Source organism: Tenrec ecaudatus, chromosome 14 (assembly GCF_050624435.1).
Source record: "Tenrec ecaudatus isolate mTenEca1 chromosome 14, mTenEca1.hap1, whole genome shotgun sequence".
NCBI classification, from domain to species: Eukaryota; Metazoa; Chordata; class Mammalia; order Afrosoricida; family Tenrecidae; genus Tenrec; species Tenrec ecaudatus.
Window position 1 is genome coordinate 68,465,025 of NC_134543.1, and position 8,371 is coordinate 68,473,395.

General features: G+C 45.4%; 1 protein-coding gene and 2 pseudogenes across 2 annotated transcripts in view; 1 reads left to right on the forward strand and 2 right to left on the reverse strand.

Annotated features, from left to right (window-relative positions):
- The window catches only part of MIPOL1 (mirror-image polydactyly 1), a 365,306-nt gene extending 357,666 nt beyond the window's left edge, over nt 1-7,640 (reverse strand). For both annotated transcript variants that reach the window (XM_075531536.1, XM_075531534.1), the window contains exon 1: nt 7,310-7,640. The gene's annotated coding sequence lies outside the window, so the exon portion shown is untranslated. The remainder of the gene's footprint in view (nt 1-7,309) is intronic.
- LOC142426602 (cytochrome c oxidase subunit 6B1 pseudogene) lies at nt 2,324-2,689 on the forward strand (annotated as a pseudogene).
- Nucleotides 3,910-5,897, reverse strand: LOC142425986 (eukaryotic translation initiation factor 2 subunit 3, X-linked-like; annotated as a pseudogene).
- Nucleotides 7,641-8,371: the final 731 nt, after the last annotated feature.

The window sequence follows — 8,371 nt, forward strand, 5'->3', positions numbered from 1 at the left end:
CCTTTTCTGGAAAAAACAAAAACATAACCCCTACAATAGAGAATATACAAATGATGGACACACATATGATAGTATCATTCATCATTCAGTCACTCACATCCAATCAATCCTGGCTCATCTTGATCCTAAAGGCCAGGGTAGAATTGCTCCTGTGGGTTTCCGAGACTGTAACTCATGTTGGGGGTAGAAAGCCTCATTCTTTCTCCTTCCATTAGTCATGAGGGAAATGCAAATGTAAACCTCAGAAAAGTGATATATTTATACATTTCCTCTCCAAACAAACCTCACTGACATTGAGTGGACGGCAGCGCACAGTAAGTCTGTAGGACAGAGTAGAACTGCTCCAGGGGGCTTCGGAGGCTGTGACTCTATGGGACTAGAGACCCTCGTCTTTCTCCTGGTGGTTGCGGATGCTGATCTTGCAGTTAGCAGCCCATATGGCCCCCAGGACAACATCGGGGCTCCCATACACTCACTTGGATGGGGAAAAATAAATGACGCAAGGATCTGGGGCGCTAGTGAAGTAGTGGTATAAACTGACTCAAGTTCCAAGAGCTGAAAAACGTTTTGGTAACATATTATACACCAGAACTAACCATTTTCACATCCAACAAGACAATCACTTCACCCAGTGAAATACATTCACCAAAATACTTACAAAAATGTTCACAGCAGTTTCCCAAACTGGATGAAATACCATACCCAATGAAAATAAATGTACTACTGCCTTATGACACATGTATGAAGCTTACAGATACAATACTGGGCAAAAGTAAACAGACTCAAAGCACCATATAGTTATAAAAAGTGAACAAATGATAAAATTCATGGATAATATTAGAAGTTGGGATAATGATTATCTTTGGAAAGGAGGACGGAATAGACCTTCTGAACCTCTAAGGTGTAAGTAAGGTTGTTGCTCTTTTTAAAAATCTAAGTCCTGGTTAAAGAGCCCTGGTGGTGTAGTGGTTACACTTAGGGCTGCAATCTACCAGGTCTACAGTTCAAAACCACCTCGGAGATGCTCAAGAGAAAGATGGGGCTTTCTACTTTCATACAGAGTCACAACCTGTGGTCCGTGACAGGTGCCTTTTTTTTTAACATCATTTTATCAGGGGCTGATACAACTCTTATCACAATCGATATACACATCCATTGTGTCAAGAACATTTGTACATTTGTTGCTATTACCATTCTCAAAATATTTGCTTTCTACTTGAGCCCTTGGTATCAGCTCCATTTTTTTCACCTCCTTCCCTTCCCCACCCTCCCTCACTAACCCTTGATAATTTATAAATTATTATTATTTTGTCATGTCTTACACTGTCCAACATCTCCCTTCACCCACTTTTCTATTGTTTGTCCCCCAGGGAGTGGATTATATGTAGATCCTTGTAATTGGTTCCCCCTTTCTACCCCACCTTCCCCTTCCCCTCCTGGTCTCCCTACTCTCATTATTGGTCCTGAGGTATTCATCATCCTAGATTCCCTGTGTTTCCAGTTCTTACATTGTACTAGTGTACATCCTCTGGTCTAGCCAGACTTGTAATGTAGAATTGGGATCATGATAGTGGGGGTGGGGGTGGGGGGGAAAGCATTACAGAACTAGAGGAAAGTTGTATGTTTCATTGTTGCTACACTGCACCCTGACTGGCTTGTCTCCTCCTCGTGACCCCTCTGTAAGTGGATGTCCAGTTGCCTACAGATGGGCTTTGGGTCTCCACTCTACAATCTCCCATCATTCACAAACTGAGAGGAATTATTGAAACCTAAATGAAGGCTGAGCATGATAGTGGGACAAGAGGAAAGTAAAAGGAAAAAGAGAAAAGAACTAGGAGGCAAAGAGCATTTATAGAGGTCTAAATACAGGCATGCATGTATGTAAATATATTTATATATGATGGGGAAATAGATCTGTGTGAATATATTTATAGGTTTAGTATAAGTTAGCAGATGGACATTGAGCCTCTACTCAAATACTCCATCAATGCAAGAATACTTTGTTTTATTAAAATGGTACTCTATGATGCTCACCTATCTGACATGATTGTTGAAGACAAGCGGGTGCATAAGCAAATGTGGTGAAAAAAGCTAATGGTGTCTGGCTATCAAAAGATATAGCATCTGGGACCTTTAAGGCTTCAAGATAAACAAGTAACCATCTAGCTGAGAAGCAACAAAGCTCACAGGGAAGAAGCACACCAGCCTGTGTGATCAAGAGGTGTCAATGGGATCACGTATCAGGCATCAAAGGATAGGCATCTTTTCTGAGGCTCACATTGAGCTGCCAGCATTTTCAGGGGCACCTTTATGAGTCTCCACCATGGAAGAAGACATACAGAATAAAATGAAGAACTACCGAACTGCCCCCTTTGACTGTCACTTTCCTAACTGGAACCAAACCAGGAACTGCCAGCATAACTACCTGTACTTCCACAGCTGCGAGAAGGCAATGCCCACCAGAGAGGCTGAGGTCTCTGTGGGTCAGTGGTATCAATGTGTGTACCAATATCTCTGCCCCGTGTCCTGGGTGTCCACCTGGGGCGACCTCAGGGCAGAAGGCACATTTCCTGGGAAGAGCTGGACTGGCCCTCCTCACTTCTCTCCTGGGATCCTGACTCATGACTTAAAAAATAATAAAAACTCATTGGAAATGTGTAAAAAAAATTACAATCTCGGAAACGCATAGGGGCAGTCCTAACCTGCCCTATAGGGTTGGTATGAGTCAGCACTTACTTGATGGCAGTGAGTTTGGTTTTTGGTTTGAGACTGGTTACATGGGAATGTATACTTTGTGACAATGCAAAGACCTGTGTGTACTCTTATGACTCACGTCCCTATATAAACAAATGAATAGCCCAGTTCTGTTAGTTGATTTCAACGTGTGGCCATCCTATATGCTCAGAATTGAAGCGTCCTCCATAAGGTTTCCAAGACTATGATCTTCTAAAGCAGATTTCTAGACCTTTCTTCCAAGATGCTTCTGAGTAGATTTGATCCGTCAACCTTTCAGTTAGTGAGGAAGCACCTAACCATTTGAGCCAACCAGGAACTCTTCTGTGTGTATAACATAGGTTCCCAAACGTATTTGACTCCTTTCAGAAAAGCAAAAAAAATTACTCAGTGACCACTGACAATGAAAAATTTTTGTATTATAATCTATGATCGAGAATAAAGTATAATTCAGTGCCATTGAGTAGTTGCCAACTCATAGTGACCCTCTAGAAAAAGATAAAACTGCCCTTATGGGTTTCTGAAACTGTAACTTATTTTGGGAATTCTCCTAAAGAGTGGCTGCTGGTTTCAAACTGCTGACCTTGTGGTTAGCAGCCCAGTACATACCCATCAGAAAGCCAAGGCTCCCCAGATATAGATAGAAAACAAAGAAAATATTAATGTATATTTCATTCTCAATTTTAAAATACAGTAAAAGTTTTCTTTATGATCTTCGCCTTTGGGATGGGAGGAGGGAATTGAGGACATCTCTCCATTTACCTACCTTATTTGATATTATTGCCTCTCACCTTAATTCCTACTACTTTATGAGGAAAATCGGCTTTTTTTTTTTAAGAAAATCTTTCTTTCAAATAGGTTCACTTTGCATGTGTGCTACAGCAAAGGCTGGCTGTAGCAAATCATTTTATAAGTTGGACATTACTTGGAATCAGATTTTTTGCTGAATAGTAGTGTAAATCCAATATTACGCTAATTATTCATTTAATACTGAGTGCAGTTTAGTACTGGAGGTTCAACTTTCCTCCCCAAATACTGAGAATAACCTTATGGCTACTACTAAGGTAATGAGCTTTGAAATGGAATTGTGGTACTGCTTTGAAAATACAACCCTAGGGTTGGGAAGAGAAATTCCAAATATATCCAAATTGATTATTATTATTTAACCAGGAGTCTTCAGTCACCATCTACGATGGGCTTGATTGTCACTGCTTATCTGACCCTAGCCAATTAGACACCAGTGTTTCTCAACTCTTCGGCTAAGGGCAATATTTTCTCCACTTCTGTGCACACAGGATTAGTCAAAACAATTGTGTCCAAACCAGCCTTCACTGCACTAACTCTTCCTCCGGCTGACAGGGATCCTATGCTCACCCTGAGGATTTCATCCCCAGAGAGTGCTTGCACCTTGGCTGCTTTCTTGTCTCTTTCAGTGCTTACACGTAGAAGCCATCTGAGTAGAAAATAGGAAATTTCCAACTCTGAAGATCTCAGGTAAAGCTCCTATGACACCAAGTACCTGCCTGACCATTCTGTCAGCTCAGCACAAAGTGAGGTCAATTTTTGTTCCAACTCCAGTAAGACTACAGCTGTGTGCTAGACAGGGTTCTCTAAAGAAACAATACCAGGACACTTATGAATATAGATATAGAGATATGGATAGATATATATGGCACAAAGGAATATCACAGCTAATTAGTCAACACAGAAATACAGATGGCTCAGTTCAACTCACTTCCATGGAACAGGTAGTGTACTGGAAGTCCTTCAACTCACAAGGCCTGCTGGGCCCAAGGTCAAGGAAGCAGACAGCTGAGTCTTCCAAGAGCAATACAGGTAGTCCGGCCACAGGCAGCAAACAGCAGGGGAGGGCACCAACAGTCAGCCATACAACAGGATCCGACAGTCCCAAGGCTCAAGCGATGTGCACACCAGCAGCATGGCGAAGCAGGTCTCGAAGGAACCTCAAACTCTAGTGACAAGATCCCTGGGTTGAGTGTCCCACAGGTAGTGTAGCTCACAAGTTGAGGCAGAGAACTATCTGAAGCAGCTGTACACTGATCCAATCACCAGAGAGCAAGGCAGAGACAGGTGGGGCTTGCCGAGCCCTTTATCTCTTTGCCCTCCAAACTGTGACCTTAGAAATATCACATGTTCTTATTGGCCAGATTGGCACAATAAATCTACCCATCACTACCTGAAGATCATTATGTTCCAAAAATAAGTGACACCATTTTGGAACTGATTGGTTTACACATGAGTTTTTCTTTGCTATCTTTGAAAGCATAGCCAGGTCTAACTTTTATCGCTTGGCTCTTTTAACAGTTCTTTTAGAATATTACTGCATGCTATACCCCTATAAGGTCACCAATTTCATAGCCAGGTTTATTGACATCAAGGAACCTAATAACAATGAGTCAGGGTTCTGAAGTGAAGTCTCTTGGAGGTACCAGAATGTTCTTTACTACGTACTCACTGACAATTTTGATACTGTACCTCAGCTGAGCAGAAGTTAGAATAATCAGCACTCCCTCTACTACTTCTCCCTGGACAAAGGCAAGGGTTTGTTCATACTGCTCGCTAGCCTTTCACCAAATCAATTTTATTTGTAGAATCAAAATGTTTCAGTTTCATGATTTCCATAGAAGCCAAGTGTTCAGAAGTCTGCAGCTGAGGGCAAGATTCATTACCAGCTCTCAAGAGAAGAGGGACATCACGGAGGCCCCGCTCAGCACAGTCGCCATCACAACATCATGGCCCAGACAGTCCACGAAGGACATGTGCTTGGTTATGTTGAAGTTCCCTTTGCTCCCTGGAATGTCTGTGTAGGAAGCTCATAAGGAGTTCTGCTTCCATAGGATCTGTAACAGTCCAGCTGAGGACAACTTGGGTCAGCAAGTTTATAAATCTTAGCATTGGCATAGCCAAGGTTGATGGCAATCTTTCTTTCTAGTTGGTTTTTCACCTGACAATGTGGACTCCAGAAACAGCTTTTTACAACTGTAGGCTTCTCATGAGCGATGTGACCAGATGTGCCTGCTTTAGTGGTGGCTTGTCTGCTGCTGACTTCATGCGACAGTGGTGTGAAGTTGGTAACATCCGAGCGTGGGAGACCCTACCAAGATCAGCTGTCCCAGAGTGACCCCAGCCTCGCTCCTGGCCATCTTGTTCCAGCTTTCTTTTCATTTTACCGGTACATCGTTACACAGGATTCAACTCTCCAGAAAATGGAGTTTTTGTTTGTTTGTTGGGATTACATAAACATCATTTTAAGTAATAACAAATCATGAAGTTAAATTCTGAAAGCCGATTTTCTATGACAAAATTATGGAAGGAGGTAGGAGGGGAGAAAACTTCTTGGAATTTCGTTTTGTTTGACTGTTTGAACTTAACTTTTTCAACTACCACAAATATTAAATTTTGCATAAAATGTTCAAAAGAGCTTTTCAACAAAGACGGTTGTGGAAAGTAGGTTTTTCCCCCATGCTATCCTTGTCTAAGAATATTGCAATCTCAGGTTTATCCAGTCCTTTAGCTAGATAACAGTCCGTCATAAACACTGCTGAAAGTGTCACCTTACAATCTGAAATTTGGGCTCCCCAATACTACAAAGCACTTCTGTCATTCTAACATTTCTGACACCCAGTCACCCTGTAGGAACGGTAGCAGTGCCACAGTAGGTTTCCCAGATTGTAACAATTTATGAGACAGAAAGCCTCCGTTTTCTCTGCGAAACGGCTGGTGGTTTTGAACTGCTAACCCTGCAGTCTAACTTGCAACACCTATAATGCAGTCACTGCCACCGAGTCAATTCTACCTTATAGGGCAGGGTAGAGTAAAACATCACTCACTGCCACCGACTCACCACTGAGACATTTCCGACTCACAGTGACCTGTAGCGCAGGGGATAACTGCCCAGGTGAGTTTCTGAGTCTGTAACTATTTACAAGAGTAGAAAGTTCGGTTTGGCCCCCGCGAAGCGGCTGGGAGTTTCGATCCGCTAACCTTTGCAGTTAGCAGTCCAATGAGTAACCATCATGTCTCCAGGACTGCACCAAAGCAATCCAATTGTCATGGAGTGGAGACTGCCTCCGAGTGACCCGAAAGGGCAGCGTAGAAGTGTCCTGTGAGTTTCTGAGACTTACTGTTTACAGGAGCAACCTTATCTTTGTCCGATGGTGCGGCTGGTGGTTTCAAACGATGCACCTTGTAGATCACTGCCCACACAACCACTATGTCACCGGGCTCTTAGAAAGCAAAGCAGCAACAACTTGTAACAGTGTCTTTGGTACAACTTGGCTCAATGGGCCTTACGAAACACTGCATTCTTTGCGAAACTTAAAGTGAGTGAGCTGAAGTAAAAAAGAATTAAGTAAGTCCTTCAAGGGCACAGAGTCAATCAGAGATGGTGCCAGCCCCGGAGCCGTGTAAACGCGATCCAAAGAAAAACAATCATCTACACGCTTCGATAAATGCGCCGCTGCTAAAACGGGGGAAGACGCCGCCGTCGCGCTCCCACAGGGGGGTCTGGCATCCCCCCGCCCCACCGCCCCCGCCGCGCGGCCAGCAAACCAACCTTGACTGCGTGCCGACTCTAGGGGTCTCGTCTTTCTCCAAAATGACTGCGGTTGGGGATTCCCAGGAGGATCTGCGCCCGCCTCCGCCTCCTCCTCCTTCGGGCTCCGGAGCCGCCCAAGCAAACCGTTTACCTGCGATGCGCCGGGCACCTCCGGGCAGCGGGCTCGGCGGACTGACTCGCCGGGGCAGCTCCCGCCGACGCGCAGCTCTGCGTCAGCCAATCGCGGCTCAGGGACCTCCCTGCGGGGGCTGCCCGCGCGGGGGTGCGGGCGGGCGGGGAGCCGAGCGTGGCAGGGCCCACGGGGAGACAGGGGGCTGCGAAGGGCGTGAGAGGGGAGGGCGGGAGGTGCGCACTGAGCATGCGCAGTGCTGAGCAGCCCGGGCTGTGGGGCGGAGCTTCGAGAAGTGGAAGAAACCCCAAACTGAACTCTGGATTCTGGCGACCCAATGGGACCTAGTAGAACTCTCCTATAGGGAATCTCAGGCTGTCATCTTTACAGAAGCAGACAGCCTCGTTTCTCTCCCCTCCAGCGGCTGGTGGGTTAGAATCGCCTGCGTTTGGGTTAGCATCCAGGGACGACCGCTGTGTCGCCAGGGCTGGTGGAAGCAGGAGAGCGCGCGGAAAGATCTCAGCGGACTTTACAGTAGGAGGAATGCGGTCAGAGTCTCCGATGACTGTGCCAGCGGGGTACTGTGGCTGCCCCGTCCTGCACGGGTGCCTTCTGGGAGAACGGAATAGCATGCGGTTCAAAATGCATCTTGTGGTGTGTTTTTACTTTGTTAAGTGTCCACGGGAGTTGGTAGTATCTTTGGGGGACGGAGGCGGTGAGAGAGGAAAAGTGAGAATTCAGGGGTAGGGAGCAGGCGCAGGCGGGGCGGGGCTTGGGGGGCGAAGGAACATCCAATGAAAAGGATTAGGGCCAGACACCACTTGGTGAACAAAAACCTAACACCCAGCTCCTGGGCAAAGCACATGACAGATGAGAACATTGGTGCTTGTGGGATGAACTTTATGGCTGTCGGGGCTGGGAAAATCTCTGGGCTCCAACGTTCAGAATCA